The sequence below is a fragment of the Elephas maximus genome, chromosome 15, assembly GCF_024166365.1.
Source record: "Elephas maximus indicus isolate mEleMax1 chromosome 15, mEleMax1 primary haplotype, whole genome shotgun sequence".
Taxonomy (NCBI): Eukaryota; Metazoa; Chordata; class Mammalia; order Proboscidea; family Elephantidae; genus Elephas; species Elephas maximus.
In genome coordinates, this window is record NC_064833.1 from 14,386,576 (window position 1) to 14,406,981 (window position 20,406).

Here is a 20,406-nt window from a genome sequence, read left to right on the forward strand (position 1 = left end):
AGAGTGGTACAAGAATAGGAAAACTTAAGGTTTTGTGTTTTAAAAATCTTCAGAAGTTTTTTTTAGACTACTAACCTGGTAAACTTTGGACAAATTTGTATTTTCAGCATCTGGCATGTTGCCTAGCACAGAGCGGGTATTCAGTAAATATCTGTATATAGTTCTGTGACCCAACAAACTTAGGAAATTTTAAAAAGGTGAATAGGATATGTAACCAGTCAATCTCAGACAGAAATACTTTGGATACTTCTGAAGCAGTATTAAATCATCAGATCAACTATGTGCCAGAGTCTGAAAATTGTAGTTTAGATTCCCACACTCCATATTTGGGTAGAAAATATTTATTTCCTGGGAAGATCTTGATGAACCTATGGAAAATTTTGTGATCTCTTTGGGAAAAAAAGCAAATCTAAAAAAAAAAAATCTTACTAATCTGTGCTAATTTTGGAAAAGTGACTGAAATTTGGATAAGAGTCCATACAGTTTGCCTGGGACCATCCTGGTTTATGCCTATGGTCTGCCCCAATATAAGTATTAGCATCTTTTTTCCCTCTCAACAATGTTGTATTTGGAACAATAAATTATATAATCAACTTACTGAAACTACAATTAATAGAATATTTAAGAGAAATGCAGTATGCACAGGTAAGTGTAGACGGCTGCTCCTCGGAGTGTTGGAATGCTTTTTGTAATATTTGAAAGTGAGAAGTGACATAAAGGTTAGCAATGAAGAACTGGTTACTTTAATAATGGACATCTCCACATGGAATATCATGTCACCATTAAAAATCATGATTTAGATCTGTATTTCCTGGCATGGAAAAATGCGTATGATATATTGTCAAACAGTGATAAAGGCAGATTTTAGGATAATGTGTATTATATTGTACTTTTGAATATGAGAGGGGGAGGGTAGATTTGGAAGCAATCTTGGCTGTGTTTAAATCTCTGCTGTTCCATTTACTAGCTGAAGGGACAAGACCAAGTTACTTAGCCTTTCGAACCTTCAGTTTCCTTGGCTACAAAATGAGGTAAAAATAAGCTACCTTTTCTGAAGGAACGGTGTAGTTTATGCATTTTGACTAGTGATCTCAACTGGGGGAATAATTTTGACCTTCCAGGTCATTTGGCAATGTCTACAGATATTTTTTGGTTGTTATAACTGGGAGGGATGGGGGATTCCTATCTAGTTATCTGATAGAGTCTGGGAACGCTGCTAAACATCTTACCTTGCCCAGGACAGCCCTCAAAACAAAGAATTGACACGTCCAAAATATCAAAATTGCTGAGGTTGAAAAACCCGGATTTGGATTAATCAGAGCCAGCACATTAAAAAAAAAAAAAAACTGACTCATTGCGACCCTACAGGACAGAGCAGAACTGCCCCATATGGTTTCCAAGGAGCAGCTGGTTGGTGGATTCGAACTGTCGATCTTTTGGTTAGCAGCCATAGCTCTTAACCCCTGTGCCAGCAGGGTTCCAGCACAAAATAAGCACTCAATAAATGTATATGGATACTGTTATTTAGTAATAAGCATCAGTGATGATCTTTGGATGGTGGGATTCAGTGTGGGTGTGTGTTGTGTGTGTGTGTGTGTTTTCATTGTACTAATTTTTATTTTGTTTTATTGTCTGTGGTGAATATGGATAACTTAGGAAGTAACAAATAAGGAGACTATTTCTAACACCAACCTCATCTTTATGCAGATGTGCACTGGTGGCAAAGTGTTTAAGTGCGTGGCTGCTAACTGAAAGGTCGGCGGTCCAAACCCACCAGAGGCTCTGTGGGAGGAAGATGTGTCAGCCTGCTTCCATAAAGATTACCGCCTTGGAAACCCTGTGGGGAAGTTCTACTCTGTCCCATTGGGTCTCTACGAGTCGAAATCAACTCAACGGCAATGGGTTTGGCTTTTTTAAACCTTTTTGGGAGCAGTTCTCAAGGTCTTTTCTCCCTCGGAGCTGCTATTGGATTTGAACTGCCAACCTATTGGTTAGCAGCCAAGCAGCAACAATGGCTAATTTAACTGGAAGCCCCTCGAAGTCAGAGATGAAATCTTATCCACATAGGGCAATGCCCTAGGTGTTACACAGTGCCTGCAGAATTGGATTGAGATTCACAAAGTAATAGTGCTAAGAAGGGGAGAGGAAGCTGGTTTGTGTGACTACAGGGATTTTTGTTAGTGCTCTAACAAAGTGGAAAGAGTAATTTGTAATCAGTACACTATAAATATGTAAATTACATTGCAAACATCCTCTCTGAAAACAGTTAGCTAAACATTGTCTTCTATGCAGGACCTTATCCATTGCCACACCCATGTACAAAATAATCACACACGTAATTTTTAAAGACTATGAAAGTTAAAATGCCTCCATATAGTAAAGGTCTTAAAAGCATAGAGTGTTTCTTTGCTTTTTGTATCCCTTCATTCCACAGTTGGTATTATCATCCCCAGTTTAATAGTGCCATTCAATTTCCTGGTTGAATTATCCATCCTAGTGTATACGGATGAAACTCTGTAGTCCTTATCCTGAGTCCTTGAGAAGTGGTGTTAACTTGCGAAAAATTGTGTAAGATTGGTCAACACTACTGAACCTCCATGTCGTTGTGTGTAAAGTGGTATGAAAACACTTATGCCATAGGGTCGTTCTCATGATTTAGTGAGTTAATGTTATGGAAAGTGCAGGATGTGAGGTTGGCATACAATGAGATGCAGCAGTCGGTATCTTTTGTCTTCCCAAAAGATGATTACTTAGCAAATTGCTCCAGTTTCATTGAGAATCTTGTTCTCTTTCAGTAAAGTATCAGGAAGGAAGTGTGAACACATGCATGATCTGATTTACTGAGAGACACCAGGATGTCATTGCAAGAGCTTTGGCTCTACAGTCACCAAATAGCAAAGCCAAGTTTTATCAGAGATATCAGCCAGTGTTTCTCAGATTTTTAATATCCATAATTCCCTTTGAAAGCAGAAAATACTAACAAAGCCACATTCAACGTTATTTGAAATTTGGAAATAAATTAAATGCAACAGACAACTTGGTGTTGAGGTGGAAGTCTTTAATAAGTTATCTTTCAGAACCTCTCATACTCCCTTCCATCCACATCCCAGAGTTTTGTTTTTTTAAATGTGTTTCTCCCCATGCATCACTGTGAACCATACTTTGAATAGTGCCAGCATGCTTAGGTGGTCCCTAGGAATCTCTTTTTGCATGGTTTCACAAGGTCAGTCAAATGAATGCTTCATGATTCCATTCTTGAATAATCAATCAAATCAAAGACGATTGATCTGCTCCAGCATGTCAGCAACATATTGATCCATCTGCTCAAACACAATGAAGGTGATGAAAGCCATCATTGCAATTGGGAAATGGACAAATGAAGGACTCTGTGCGGACCTTTCCTCTCTCTCTTTCTTAATCATTGCTGTTATTTTGTGAATTGATTTGAAGTCTGTTAATACACGAGTCTGTATGCACCCTGCCATGATAGAAAAAAACTGAGTAGGTCAAGATCTCCTTTTGGCCACTTGTTGGCTATATGAGCATGAGCATACCTCTTCACCTCTAATGTTTTCATCCATAAAACAGGAATCTTACTTCACATACCCACTGAGAGTCTATAATGTGATAATATGGGAGCTGGTATAACTCAGGTTCATGGTATAGGCTTTGGAGTCAGATGACATTGATATGATTCCCAGCTACAAAAAGTCCTTGCTGCTAGACCTTGGGCAATTAACTGAACTTACTTGTATCTTAATTTCCTTACCCATAAAATTGCTATGAAAACACTAACTGCCTCATTCATGTTGTGAGTGATAGGATAAAAATCCCATAATGAGTTTATTTTAAAGCCTACTTGGAAAGGAGCCCTGGTGGTACAACTGTTAAGTGCTCAGCTGCTAACAGAAAGGTTGGCGGTTCAAACCCACCCATCAGCTCCGTGGAAGAAAGACCTGGCAATCTGCTCACATAAAGATTACCCAGTGCCGTCGAGTCGATTCCGACTCATAGCGAACCTATAGAACAGAGTAGAACTGCCCCATAGAATTTCCGAGGAGCACCTGGAGGATTCGAACTGCTAATGCTTTGGTTAGCAGCCGTAGCACTTAAGCACTATGCCACCAGGGTTTCCCCCATAAAGATTACAACCTAGAAAATCCTATGGGGCAGTTCTGCTCTATTGCATGAGGTTGCCGTAAGTTGGAAATCGACTCGACAACACCTAACAGCAGCAGTAACAGTACTTGGAAAGCTCTAGCCGTATTATTTCTGTTTCTTGGAATGCTTTAGTTATCTATTGCCTGCCTATGTTGCCCAGTGTTATCTTTTACATTTTATTTCACACATGCTGAGCACCAGCCACACTGGCACAGGCAGACACTGCTGATTGTCTACCAATATCCAAACTCCAAGTCTTCCCTAGTCTTAAAACTCCCAAAAGTTAATGCGGTATGTGATTTTCCAAAATATAGACCACATTTCCCTTAAGGGAAAGCCATGTTCTTTTCTGTCTCCTTTTCTTTTGTGATGGATTAAATGTGAATATTTGGCCTAGAATTGAAATCATCAGCTTGAATCCTGAATTGGAAGATGTGAGTGGAGGGTAGCAGAGCAGAAAGAGAGAAGGATTCTGGGACTCTGATGATCTTGGAGTCACCACAACAGTCTTGGACCTTCTATTAAGACTTACATTTGAAAAAAAAAAGAAACAAACTCATGTCTTGTTGAAGTTACTGCTGATTGGGATTGAGGAACAATCATGTGACCATACAAATAGGTATCACCTTGGCATCATGGAATCAAATGATTTCTATGATACTGGCTTAGCAAATCCCCATGATTCAGGATACTATTTGCAAGGGCACAAGACTACCCTCATCACTCTCTCTTTAACTCAACTGAATAAAGGAATAAATGAAGAAAGGATGAGAAAAAGATGAATGGATGAATGGTGCTCCAACTCAGTCTATTTTAGAACTATGTAAATTAATTCATCTCCCAGGAGCCTCTGGGAATTAAATGAAAGTCATGTATTTTTTAGCACTACAAAGTGCTAAAAAATACAGGAATGAGAATCAAAGGGCCTGGATTCTGCCTTGCTCCATCTTACGTGAATTATGTGACTTTGCAAATTTACTTTTTCTGAGTTTTAGTTCACTTCTTTGTATGATGTACATCATAAAATCAACCTTTAGGTAACAGGTGATGTTATTGTATGGAGTAATAAATACATAAGTAGTTTGAAAAGCTAAAACCTGGAACATTTATAAGATATTATTATTACTAGTCTCACTGATGTTGGATGTAGACTCAAAAGTCCCATGGACAAGAACCACCAAGGGATGTTTCAGAAACTAAAAAGTTACTGATGTGCCAGGTGGCAGTATATCTCACTGGGATGGAGACTATGCATTTCTGCACTTATATCTGCCCTACACACCTGCCCCCAACACAATCCCTGCCCTTCTGTGAGGAGACACAAGCTCCCTATTCATCATAGTCTTTGTATACCATCAAAAATGTACTGTTGCTCCAGTCCATTGGGACAGGCAGTTGGTTGGCAAAGCCATCAGACACCTGTTGAGGCTGAGTCATCCTTATTCACAGGATGTGCCTCACAGGCTGGGTGTAGAGTGTTCAGTTAAGGATGAGAGGCCTGGCTGGCCCAATCTGATGCAGCTGATGCTCTCATTCATTGGCAGCTTTTAAGGGAAACCAGAGATGCATGGTCTAATTTCACTTGCTCCTCATCTTCTCTTTTGACAGATGAATGTTCACAGTAGAGCAGTCATGCACATTCGTTCAGGCTCAGGAGCCTTAGAAGGAATTACGTTGGGCTTGAAGGAAATCAACTATTTCATGGAAATTAACATAAGTAGTGGTGGTATTAGTACCCTGCTTCTTCCGATCCCTGTCATATTCTTCCAGCACACCCAGGTTTGCTAGCACACTTACTTAAGTGATGGTCCAGGCTATCATGTGAATTCCAAAACTGGCTAGTAGGCTTTGTAGTTAAAAGTTGACTCCTTGGTCAATAAACACTTGATCCTATCTGACAGTTTGGTCATTTGTTAGACTAGTCCATGAGTTTTAGAGTTTTTACAGGAGCCAACTGGTCATTAGTATTGAAGCTTCTAGGACAGCTTAAATAATTAACCATTTCTTCTTGTTGTCTTTGCAGAATTTCTATTTGGTAGGGGCTTAGGAGCAGTAATACACTTGGAAGGGGATGGTGGGAGTCTTGAAAATGGGTTTCCTAAGGGCTTTACCGTGTGGTTTAAAATCAGGAAAGGTGTGCATTGGACTTGTACCTTTTCACTGTACTTATTCAATTTGTATGCTGAGCAAATAATCCAAGAAGCTGGACTATATGAAGAAGAACTCTGCATCAGGATTGGAGGAAAACTCATTAACAATCTGTGATATGCAGATGACACAAACTTGCTTGCTGAAAGAAAAGAGGAGTTGAAGCACTTACTGATGAAGATCAAAGACTATAGCCTTCAGTATGGATTACACCTCAACATAAAGAAAACAAAAATCCTCACCATTGGACCAATAAGCAACAACATGATAAACAGAGAAAGGATTCAAATTTTCAAGGATTTCATTTTACTTGGATCCACAATCAACATCCATGGAAGTAGCAGTCAAGAAATCAAATGATGTATTGCACTGGACAAATTTCTTTAAAGTGTTAAAAAGCAAAGATGATACCTTGAGGACTAAGGTATGCCTGACCCAAGCCATGATATTTTCAATCACCCCATACACGTGCTAAAAGTCAACAGTGAATAAGGAAGACCGAAGAAGAATTGATGCTTTTGAACTATGGTGTTGACGAAGAATATTGGATATACCATGGACTGCCAGAAGAACAAATAAATCTGTCTTGGAAGAAGTACAGCCAGAGTGCTCCTTAGAAGCAAAGATGGTGAGACTTCATCTCACATACTTTGGACATGTTATCAGGAGGGACTAGTCCCTGGAGAAGGACATCATGCTTGGTAAGGCAGAGCGTCAGCAAAAAAGAGGAAGACCCTCAACCAGATGGATTGACACAGTGGCCACAACAATGAGCTCAAACATAGCAATGATTGTGAGGATGGCTCAGGACCAGGCACTGTATTTTTTCAGTTGTACGTAGGGTCACTATGAGTCAGAACTGATTCAATGGCACCTTACAACAACAACAAATCTAGGGTAATATTTTGATTTCTAGCTTGAGCAACTGACTGGAAAAATGACAGTTCCCTTGGCTGATATGCTCACGTATGACACATTGCATTTTCCCCCAAAAATGCATACAACAGTATTTTCAGTCCTACATCCTCTTTCAGAATCTTGCCACTCCTCTGTCAAGAGAGAGTCTATGTTCTCTCCCCTTGAATCAGGTCAGAACTTTGTGACTGCCTTAGCTAAAGAGGATGGAATGGTGCTATAGAAATGACATTATACGACTTCCGAGGCCTGTCATAAAGGGCGATACAGCTTCCGTGTGGTTCTCTTTTGGGAAGATCTCCCTTGGAAACCAGTCACATGGAGAAACTCACTTGGAGAGAAACCAAAGTCTCTTGAAACCAACTGAGTTTAACAGTCAGCACCAGCTTGCTGGCCAAGTGAGTTAACCATCTTGGAAATGAATCATCTAGCCTTTAGTGGAGTTGCCCACCTGATGCTGTATGGAGTAGAGATAAGCTTCTCTTGCCAATCTCTTCCCACACTGAAAATTTGTGAGAAAAATAATTGTTGTTGTCGTAAGTCATCAACTCTTGGGAAGCAGCAGCCAAGAAATCAAATGATACATTGCTTTGGGCAAATCTGCTGCAAAAGACCTGTTTGATGTGTTGAAAAGCAGAGATTTCATTTTGAGAACTAAGGTGCCAAACACAAACCATGGTGTTTTCTGTCACCTCATATGCATGTGAAAGCTGAACAATGAATAAGGAAGACCAAAAAAGAATTGATACATTTGAATTATGGGTTTAATCATGGTTCTGCCTGTTAGTAGCTATGTGACCATAGGCAAGCTCCTTACCCTTTCTGTGCAAAATAGAAATGATGATAGTATCTACACCACAGGATTGTTGTGAAGATCAAAAGAACTAGTGTCTGTAAAGTGCTTAGAGGGCCCAGAGCATAGTAAATTCTATGTAAGTGTCAGCAATAAACATTCTTCCCTACCAAATATCACCTTTATGATCTCAAGCAAGAGTGGCTCATCTTCATGCCTAGTTCACATAAGATTCTGAACAACTTGATAAAACTTCCTCTCATGTCTGTTTTCCCCAGAATTAGGATGTTTGTAGAACTTCCTGGGTGGTGCACATGGTTAAGCGCTGGAATACTAACAGAGAGTTGGCTGTTCACACTTACCCAGAGATGCCTGGCAATTTGCTTCTGAAAAGTCACAACCTTGAAATCCCTATGGAGTAGTTCGACTATGCATGCATGGGGTCGCTGTGAGTTGGAATCAACTCGCCAACAACTAACAATAACAACATGATCAGTTTATTACAGAATTAGGTACCATGAATAATGCTAGAGTATTAATAATACAAGTTGTTTGCATACTTGGAGGTAAATAACTTCTATAAATTTCCAGTTGCTAAGGCTACTACCAGTCTGGCCACCAACTACCTTTCTTCCCTCACCTGTCCTGACTTATACCCTTATACCCTCCCTGTACAATTCAATTGCCTTTGGAAAACTGCCTCCAACTCAAAAGTATTTGGAAAACTGCTTCCAATTCAAAAATGTTCTCAATAAGAATGTATTAAGCTAAGTTGAGATATTGAAATAATAACCAAAACCAGACATTTGGATTGTATTATACAATCTCAGTTAATTTTGGACTTTCAAATTAGTGGCTGTTTCCTCTATCTTTAATCATTTTGTCCCATCTCTGAATCTTATCTAAGCTTTCCCTTTAATTCCAAGGAATGACTGTCTCCATAGCCAAGACATGGTCAGCAATCTATCTTTAATCATTTTGTCCCATCTCTGAATCTTATCTAAGCTTTCCCTTTAATTCCAAGGAATGACTGTCTCCATAGCCAAGACATGGTCAGCAGTGAGAATAGATGCAGAAATTTCTTATGACTCTCTCTATTATCATGTATCTGCAATGTTTTGCAGCTTCATGTCATCTGCTCACCCAATGAACAGTAAGCATTTCTTATGTGCCAGGCTTCAGTTCAGCATTTTGGGGGAAAAATGGCTTAAATATTTTTCTGAATTATAAAATCTAGTGGGAGAGACAGATATATGAAGAAAGAATTAGAGAGAAAGACAAGGAGAATCTTAAGGTAATAAATTAAGTGCTGAGGAGCTTTGATGGCACAATGGTTAAGTGCTCGGCTGCTGACCAAAAGGTGGGTGGTTTGAACCCACCAGCCACTCCATGGGAGGAAATACCTGAAGATCTGCTCCAGTAAAGATTTCAGGCTAGGAAACCTTATGGAGCAGTCTACTCTGTCTTATAGGGTCACTATTAGTTGGAATTGACTCAACAGCATGCAACAACAGCCAAGTAATTGCTCTGAAAGAGATAAACATAGGGAGTTTACATGAGTTCAGAAGAGAGGCAATTTGTTCAGATACTAGGTTAGAGTTGGGTGAAGGTGCCAGAGAAAACAGGTTTCTCAGTAGAGCAGACATTTGAACTGATTGGGTGCTCAGGATGGGCAGGAGTGGCCCAGACCAACAGGGGTAACATTGCACACAAGATATGTGAGAAGGCAGCTCATTTGTGATTTGCAAAGAGTTGGGGATTCTGCATCCTATTTCCCTTTGCCAAAGGTAGAAAAAGTAACCCATCACCCACCCTGCAGAAGTAACAACATTCTAAGGATTTGCCTGATTCAAACCCCTAGATTAATAGAGGAACCACGGTGAGTCTCAGAAAAGGCAACTGATTTGCCCACTGGAATGCCCCACTTGGTTCCCTAGCCTAGTCTCCTAAGCAGGAGCCATTCATCACCTCAGCAAGAAGCCATTCAGCCCAATGATATGGCCTCCCTTCCTGTTCATGGGATAACTTCAGGGGCCCTAGCATGGGAGTAGGAAAGCTCTACAACAAGCCAACTTGGTTGATAGTCCTGTATAATTGAATGATTGAGCTTCAGTAACTGGACTCTTGCTTCATTCCCACGACCATGCCTCATGCTCAGTTTATAATGTGACCTTTATTCATTCAAGTGTTTGTTCCACAAATATGAATTGTCACCTACTAATTTAATTGCCAGGTGTTTTTACTAAGTATGGTTGTTATAATGATTAAGTAAGTTTGTTTCCTGCCTGTGAGGTAAAGAATTAACTTTATCCAAAGAATTTGGCCTTTGTCCCCAGTTCCTGGGAGGTAACTCTAAGCCCTTGGAAATTCCCAAGTGATTTGAATGTCTTTGATTTTCATGGAGGGGCTTTGGATCACAAGAGGTGACTCATGATGGAGCTGACCAGAAAGACCCATAGCATGATATCAGGTTATTTCTCCTGAGGAGAAGGGGGCTGAATATTGAGTCAATCCTGTGGCCAATGATTCAATCAATCATGCCTACATAATGAAACTCCAATAAAAACTCTGGACACTGATGCTCCTGTGAGCTTCCCTGATTGACAATACATAGATGTACCCGGGGAGTGATGTGTTCTGACTCCATGGGCAGAGGATACGGAGGTGTGCATCTCTTCTTTTGACTGGTTCTAATTTGTATCTCTTTTTGCTATAATAAATTGGATAATCATAAATATAGTGTTTTCCTAGGTTCTAAGTTTTCCTAGTAAATTACAAAACCTGAGGGGTTAGTGAGAACCCCCAAATTTATAGCCAGTTGATCAGAAGTGAGGGTAATCCTGAGAACCCCTGACCTTGTAGCTGGTGTCTGAAATCTTGGCAATTTGTGCTCTTGGTGTCTGAAGTTAGGACTATCTCTGGGTAATTATTGCCAGAAATGAATAGCATTGCTATTTAGGAAGTCACAGTCTCTGCTTTATCCCTCTGTGCCTGATACCCTACCTTAGTTCCCTAGGCAGTTTCTATGTTCAGCTCTCTTAAGGTCTCAAATCCCATCCTAGGATAGCGGTTCCTATGGCCAGAGTTCTAAGTTTATTCGCTGTTCAAGACTCCACTCACATCACACTTCACCCAAGTCTTGCTGATCCTCTCTATAACCTATGTGGATTTTTACTTCTTACATTTATTCCAGAGAACCTAAGAAGCTCCAAGTCATGGTCCTCTTCAGATTGGCCCATCCTACCATGGACAAACCAGTACCTGTTCTTGGGGCTCAAGTTTGTTGGGTGAGTTAACGCAGATTTGGGTGTTATTTCATTCAATGTGCATTTATTGAGTACTTGGTGTGTGGCAGACATGTGTTTATTACATGGTCTTGTAAAGTTATTTACTCTTTCTAAACTTCAGTTTCTTCAGTTGGAATAGTAAACCCTACCTCTTGGGTTATTGGAGAATTAAATGAGATTGTATAATTCTCTCAGGTTTGGTTGCCTGAAAGACAGCCTGAGACAAGGATTTATGTGCATATGATTGACTGAAGGTGTGCTCTAGGGAGAGGCCGTGAGGGAGTGAAGAAAACAGACTAGGGAAGGGCAGGGAGCTCTACAGGAAGGTACCTACAGATAAGATCTACCTTTAGACCCATCCTCTGAGGAATTCTGGAGTATAAATTGCAGGACAGAATCTGTCCTGACTTAAGATGAGGTAGTGAGGGGTGGAGGGTACAGTGCATCATAACCCCCAGGACCTCCAAGTAGAAGTGGCCTTAATAGCCCAAGGGAAATCATCTGAAGAAAGTTGTAGGTGGAGCACCCATAGCATTTAGTAAATGGGTACACCAATACAACAGGCAAAGGGATCCCAGGGGACCTGGGTAGAGCACCAACGTCATCTATGATGATGATCTTACAGTAGAGACAGAGAAGTAAATAACCAGTTGCCATCAAGTCAATTCCTACTCATAGCGAACTTATAGGACAGAGTAGAACTGTCCAATAGGGTTTCCAAGAAGTGGCTGGTGGATTCGAACTGCTGACCTTTTGGTTAGCAGCTGAGCTCTTAACTCCTGCCCCACCAGGTCTTCAAGAAGGAAATAGGTAATTGCAAATCAGTGGAATTTGTAGAAGTAAGCCTCAGAGCAGGGGTTCTCAACACTAGGAGCTCTCAAGAAACGAGTAAAGAAGAGCTTCTTGGAGGATGATGTGATTGAATGGGGCTTGAAGGATAAAGGAGGTGGTTTCAAAGCAAAATCACAAGCCAAATGTGGTTGTTGACTGGAAGGATTTGACCAAGACCATCATCCAAAACAGAGTCCCTATTTCACAGTCCTTTCTGACGGGGAGACAGTTGGTGGTTTCTATTGGAAAAAATCAAGAACTTGCTTTTGAATGTCTTTAGGGTGCAGCATGACAAACCGAGGTTTGATGTGGTGAATCTAGGGTGAAGTTTGCATCCTCCCAGGCAGCCGGCCAAACACTCTGGTCATGGTAATACCCATGGTAATAGCCCAAGAGGAGTACACCACAAATGTGTAGACTGATATCAGCATGTGCTGGGAACAACTCCAAACCAAGCTTTCAGCAGTTTGTGAAGATGTATAGAAGGCACAAAGCAAAAGATACAAAGTGGTCTGACGCTGAAAGAGGGAACAAACATATCATTCTTAAGTGTGTTGCCATTTGATTTTGTTTAGAAGCCTCTCAGGCAAAGGGGTGGGCTGGGAACAGTTGATGATTCAGAAGGTGGAAATAAAACTGAGGACATATTGCTAAAACCCCAGCTATTCTATGGATAAAGTTATGACACTTTAAAAATAAGAGCAAGAGAGAGAGAGATTAACTTCAATCTTTGATGCTTGCAACTGGGGAAAACGCATTGATTCATCTGTGAGATTGCTAATAGCAGGTGTCTTGTGCGATCTGTGCCAACAAACGAAGCTGTTTGGGCTCTAATTCTTTTCCATCTGTTCTATAACAGGGAGAGGGAACAGGAGAGGTTTTGAATAATTCTAGAACTTCAAGATTCATTTCACCATGGAATGAGGGAGCCACACTTTCCCCTCACTGACGTGGTGCTCTCTCAAAGACTTAGTGGGGCTGTCTGGGGAGGCAGGTTATTACACAGGTGTGGACTCTGTCTTGTCTGTTGTAACCAGGGTTTCAGACCAATTCATTCCAGTTTGAACCCCTGCTAAGAGTTTGCATTTCCACCCCAGATGTACTGAGTCAGAATCTACATTTTAATAAGACTATCAGAATGAATTGGTCCGAAGCCCTGATTGTGATCTATGCTGGTGATGCTTTCCAGCCTTGACTTGAGCTAGAGTGGTGTTGAAGGTTTTTCTCAGTTGTTGTTGTTAGATGCTATCTAGTCAGCTCTTACTTATAGCAACCTTATGAATAACAGAGCAAAATATCGCCCAGTCGGTCCTGTCTCACCTTCGTAATTGTTGCTGTGTTTGAGTGCTTTGCTTTGGCTATCATGTCAATCCATGTCATTGAGAGTTTCCCTTGTTTTTGCTGACCCTTTGCTTTACCAACAATGACGCCCTTTTCTAGTGACTCATCTTTCCTGACGTGTACAAAAATTCATCTGTTCTTGTTCTCTGTCCCATCTTCCTTATATGGAAATGTACCTGAGCTTTCTCCTATGAGAAGTCTCCTATACTAGCCTGTCAGGAGACTGGTAAAGAGCAGAACTGGAAGACTGAAAAAGAACAATAAGTTCAGCCCATTCACTCAATAGACACTTACTAATTGCTCATTATTTGCCAGGCATGGTGCTAGGCATTAGAGTGAACTGCATTTTGATGAGTCTGACCTTCTGCACATATTCTGGAACTTGAGAAAGAGCCGTCACATAAAAATCTGTAGAGTTAAAAATATTTTGACTGTTTACACTGTGCCCAACATTAGCTGAGAAGGTGCCCTAGGAAATTAGGTCTTCTTGAGAGGAAAGGCCAATAAGGATAGTAGCAAGAATAACTGAAGACAAATTCATGGAGCCTAGTTTTCTGCCCCTCCTCTGCCTACAATTTGCTGGAGGACCTAAGCTGCTTATGGGTTGTTAAGTGAGTTGTTTAATTTCTCTATCAGTTATGTTTGTAACCCTACAATGTTGCTGAATGCCACGTTAGATAATTTTGACAATATTACATGAATGTTAGGTTTTCTTTTTATTATTATTTTATAAAAACAAAATATACAAGGAGATGTATTGGACATATATGTTATAAGTGCTACTTGGCACTTCAGCAGGTAGATTACTGTGAAATAAGCTCCTGGGGGTGGATTTGAGCTAGACTTTGAAGAAGAGGTAGGCTTTTAGCAGGTAGAGATAAGAGATATTGTCCAAACAAGGGGAATTATGGAAACTAAACTCAACAGAGGGCGCCACATGGTGTATTCAGAGGTGCAGTGAGTAAATCATCATGAACATAGCAGAAAATGTGGTGGCTGAATATTGTTGTTGTTAGTTGCTGTTGAGTCAATTCTGACTCATGGAGACCCCGTGCATGCAGAGTAGAACTGCTCCATAGGGTTTTCAATGCTATGACCTTTCAGAAGCAGATCACTAGGCCTATCTTTCAAGGTGCCTCTGGATGGATTCGAATGGCTAAACTTTCATGCTAGTAGTCAAGCTTTTAACCACTTGCACCACCCAGGGAGTGCCAAGGATGAATAGAGACCAACAATGCCAGAATTGAATTGATGTCAATGAACAAATACCATGCTAGGAGCTGGTAGTGGCAAGATGAATAAGACCACATCTTTGAATTTAAGAGACATTTTATTCTGTAAAATGTTTCTACTACACAAACAACTATACTCCGGGTGGTCAGTGCTCTCATGGACTATATGATATATATGATATACTTACTCTAAGAATAAAGGTTACTTTTCTGCTTTCTATTTTGTTCAACATTGAATGTCCTGAACCTAGTATAATTTCTGACCCATAGTAGTCACTCAAAGAATATTATTCAATAAACAAACGAATATCTTCTCCTACAGATGAAAAAACCAATTGAGAGTGACTTGTTGAAGGAAACCCAGGAGATGAGTAGTGAAGTTTGTATGAAGTCCTAGCAGATTTGACTTCAGAGTACATGTTCTGTTGACAGCTTTGCTGCCTCTTTGAGTACTTCTTTAATTCTGAATAGTTTATTGTCGTGGCCATTTTTGTCTATTTTTCACTCTACATTGTGCTCAGATAACTCCTGGAAGTCCGGCATCTTGCGTTCCTGGGACCACAAGGTTGTTCATCAGGCCTACCATTTGACAGCAGTGGCCTCGCTCTGGCTCCATTCCCTCAAATGATATGCTCACTTTCTCCCACAGATGTTAGGCAGAGCCTAGAGGACACAGTGATATTTGGCATCTGCAAAGGCCATTGTAATTCCTTTGTCACAGGCATTGCCATTCATCCTTTTAATATCCATTTAAAATAGTGCCATATCTTGACCCTCTGCGGATGGAGATAAACAGTATTCAGCAGGACTGGTTTGCCCCAGGCCTTCATTATTATGTTGGGACATAAAATAGAATTCAGGTTCATTCGATAGTAGAATCTTAGGATCAAAAAGGAACCAAAAGTTCATCTGATTTTATCCCTTATAAACAATGCTTGAACTACCCTTTCCTACCACGTATTTGGGTTTTTTTATATGCATGTGTGTGTGCTCACACACACAGAGTTATCTGCAAGACTTTTCCAAATTCTTCACCCACAGACATAACTACATGCAAAATCTTGGCATTTGTCTTTTGAAGAGAAGGATTGAAATTTCTTTGGCCTAATATGAGTAATTTCCATAAGAAGGGAAATTTAATATTCAAAAACAGAAATGGGAGAAAAGTCTCAAGAGCGAATAAAAGAAAAGTGGTGTATTATACACCTACACGCATGTGATATTTCGTTGATAAATGCAATTTTAATTTGCTATTGTTTTTTATGCTTGGCTATGACAATGATCAGTGTTGCAACTGGCCGAAGCTGCTGTTGAACTTTTCCTGCAGCCAATAGCTAACTTCACCATCTCTTGCTAGCAATGACTGTAAGAGCAATTATGCCAAAAGTATGGGCTGACCAGCGGCTACCTTGAGTGGTAGTCTTCCAGTTCTGCAGAGAATCTGAACTGGCCAAAGAAAGAAATTCATTGGAATCATTTAGGTCTGGCCTTAGAAAGCCACATTTCACCTTATCCAGAGCAACAACAGTGTTTGCTGTCACTTCCACGGCTTCATTTCAGTGGCGGAGACATGCAGCAGGGACAGAGAGAGACAATGCTCTGGGGGACTATGAGAAGCAATGGAGTCATGGCTGAGACTGCACCTTCATCTGCCATGTATAGTATTTGTGTTGTGACATTTCATGAATTCAATTAAAAATACGAATCTCTTCTTATTCAAGTGAGAGGTAGGAAAGCATCACATTGTTTTCAGCAAACCCACAAAAAGGGAAATTCTGTAGGGGAAAGAAAGAGTTCAAATATGAAGGCCAGGAGACAAGCCTTTGCTACCTGGTAGAAGTTGTGCCAAGATGCTTGAAATCACTAGTAGCAGAGCATGAAGAACCTTGAGTTGTAACTTGGCCCTAAAAGCTGTGAAGAGTCATTAAATAGTTTTGAGCAGGGGAATGACATTCTCAAATCTGTGTCTTAAGAAATGTCATTCTGACAACAGTGTAGAGGGCATATAGGAAGTGGGAAGATCACTGAAGAGTTAGAGTTGATAAACTCTGATCCAATCCTGCTCCATCGTTGCTATACTCCATCTTGCTGTTGTTAGTTGCCATCGAGTTGATTCTGACACATAGTGACCTCATGTATGCAGAGTAGAACTGCTCCATAAAGTTTTCAAGGATGTGACCTTCCAAGGCACTTCTGGGTGGATTTGAACCTCCAACCTTTTGGCTTACCCATTTATGCCACCAAGGAACTCCATACCCTGTCTTAGTAAATGGCAACTTGTGTACTCTGAGCTGATACCTCAAGCCAGGAAGTCATCCTTTGTTCCTCTATTTTACTCACATGTGTCACACAATCAATTAGAAAACCCTATTTCCTTTAACTTCAAGATATACCCATAACCCAGCTGTTTCCAGCCGCCCTCACTGCCTCATTCTTGTCAAGCCCCATCATCTCTCTCTGAGACCACTGTTATTATCTCTCAAGTTCTCCACATTTCCACTCTGGCTTCTCTACACTCTGTTCTTTATGTAATGCAGCCACAGAAATCCTTGAAAATGTAAATTTTAATATATTGCACTTTTCTCAAAACTCACAATAGCTTTTCAATAAAATTAAGATCATTTCCATTATTTTTCCCATGGCCTAGAAGGCTCTATGAAATACTGTGACCATGGTGATCCCTCCAATCTCTTTTTCTAGTACTCTACTCCTTGATCAGAGTCCCTGGGTGGTGTAAATGATTAACATGCTTGGCTGCTAACTGAAAAGATGGAGGTTGGAGTCTACCCAGAGGCCCTTTGGAAGAGGGACCTGGCAGTCTACATCCAAAATATCAGCCACTGGAGACTGGGGTGCACAGTTCTACTCTAATACACATGATGTTGGAGTAGAACAATGAGTTAGAGTAGAATCAATGGCAACTGATTACTCTGCTCTACCCACAGTGGCCTCTCTCCTTCTTAACCATTCCACTCACCTTCCTGCATGAGGGCCTTCGAGCTTGCATTTTCCTAAGCTAAGCTGCACTTCTCCAACATGTTCAAATGGTTCGCTCTTGCACACTTGGTTCAGGTCTTGCTCATCCATCATCTCATTACAGAGACCTTTCCTAAGGACCCTCCAAAAAAAAGTGTTCTCCAGGTCATTCTCTGTCCCTGCATCTTGCTTTATTCTTCTTCATAGCACACATCATTACCTGGCATCTCACACTACTAGGATATCAGTTTATGAGGGCAGAAATGTTACATACTTTGTTTACTGCTGAAGCTCCATTTTGAGGACAATGCCTGACAGTTACGAGGCAATGAGGAAATACTTGGTGAATGAATATTATATTTAGAAATCTAGTTCTAATCACTTCTTGGCTGTCTGTCTTCATTCTTAGGTGAGCTTTTCTTTCTTAACGGTAAGAATTTATTCAGTGGCACTAGGCTTATATCCTTTCTTTTCAGGAACTCTTTGGTCAAAGGGTGTCTTTTTTCCAACTGAAGTCCCATGTCTGAGTACTATTGGACTGACTTGGGTCTTTTGTCTATTCTTCAAGCAATCCTTGTAGCCAGAGATATTGCATAAACTGATTAGATAAGCCAGGAACTGTTTCTATTGCTGAAGCTGGAATTGGTCAATCCCCAAGCCATGTGGGTTAGGAATGGGGGTTCAATGTCTCCCTAAAAGAAAATTGAGGTGCTGCTACCAAGAAGATATTCAGATTGTGTGGGTCTAAAACAATTTTGGGGGCCATCACTGAGAAAATGAATACAAAACTGTAAATACAATATTAATTATCAGGCGTTGGAAGTGGACTGTGTATATGAAAGGCTCTGAAGCTTAAATGTCATAGTGTCACGATAAGTCTGTCTCTGGGGAGAAAAAGAGAAAGAAAACAGATGTCCTTACCAGGGGACTGAGAGAGAAGAGAAAATATGAACTAACCACAGTGGAGCATGGCAGAGAAGACCTTGATTAAAAACATGGAGAAGAGTGACTGTCGAGTAGACAGGACAATGCTCCCCTCTCTTCATGTGAACACTGTTTTCTGCTCGATACAGGAATTTGCAGAGTGATATTCAGCCAGGAAGAGAGGAATGCAGAATTTGGTCTTAAAATTTCTGTTCCTGCTATTGTCTGCAGCTTGCTCTGAAGAAACTTGTGGAAAGAACAGCTGTGTGTCCCCAGTACAGCTAATCCTTTTAGGAAAAAAGGTTACATAACATAAATGTGTTCATTTTTAGCCCATCTTCCTCCATAATTTAAAACATCCCACAGAATGCCAAGTTTGGGTGGGGAGCGAATATTAAGGAATGAGTTCTATGCTATACATCTCCATCTCTGTGCAAGGGAAGAACACTTGGTGTGCTGTGGAGGCCCCTCTGACTCCCCAGGGAGTGGCGGGTGAACATGCTCACAGCAGCACAAGTGGACTCAGTCTCAGAGCATGAGTTCTTTCTTGGCCAACCCCTGAAGCATTGCCTCAGTGCACATATAAAAGTTAGTGAAAGCCATCCCAAAGAGTTCAGGCAAGCCGTAAGGGTATCTGCCTAGGGAGTTGGGACAAGGAAAGGAGCATGCAGGGGCCACAGATGAGGACCTCCATGTGGCCTCTGCCCCCTGCAGTAACGTCTGGTGAGAAGCATCTTCTGCATCTGCCATGTTTCCCTCCGATTCTTGAGATGATGGACTTCAGTGTCACAGACTCATGAAAGAATAGAACTCAGAGTCCTCTGGGTCAACTTGCTTGTGTAACCAAGGAACAATCTGAGGTGTCATAATAGTGAACCCTTGTAGGAAGTGCCTGCTATATACTAGGCAATGTGATTGATGCTTTTCATGAAATATTTCTAACTGTGAAAGCAATCCTTCCCTTAGGTAGCTATTGTGACCACATTTTACAGCAAACAGACAAACCAACAAAACAGAGGTTCAGAAGGCACAAAGAAACTTAACAGCAGGCACAGGAGTCAAGCCTTTATCTAACCACAAGGGTTATGCTTACAATCGGGTAAAAGATATTAACCATCATCATCATTACTGTTTACAATTAGTGAATGTTTACTATGTTCCAGATACTGTGCTAAATGCAACATATATATTTGTCTTTCACTTTATCATACCGTGGTGGCTTGCATGTCGCTGTGATGCTAGAAGCTATGCCACTGGTATTTCAAACACCAGCAGGGTCACCCATGGTGGACAGATCTCAACGGAGCTTCCAGACTAAGAGAGATGAGGAAGAAAGACCTGACAATCTGCTTCTAAAAAAATTGGCCAGTGAAAACCTTATGAATAGCAGAGGAACATTGTCTGATATAGTGCTGGAAGATGAGCTCCTCAGGTTAGAAGGCACTCAAAATATAACTGGGGAAGAGCTGGTGTTGACCTTAATGACGTAGATGGAGTAAAGCTTTCAGAACCTTCATTTACTGATGTGACAAACTCAAAATGAGAAGAAACAACTGCAAACATCCATTAATAATCAGAGCATGGAATGTACAAAGTATGAATCTAGGTTTTAAAAGTTGTCAAAAATGAAATGGAATGCTTAAAGATAGTTATCCTAGACATTAGTGAGTTAAAAAGGACTGGTATCAGCCATTTTGAATTGGTCTACTATGCTGGAAATGACAAATTTAAGAGGAATGGCTTTGCATTCATCATCAAAAAGAACATTTTAAAATCTATCCTGAAGTACAATGCTGTC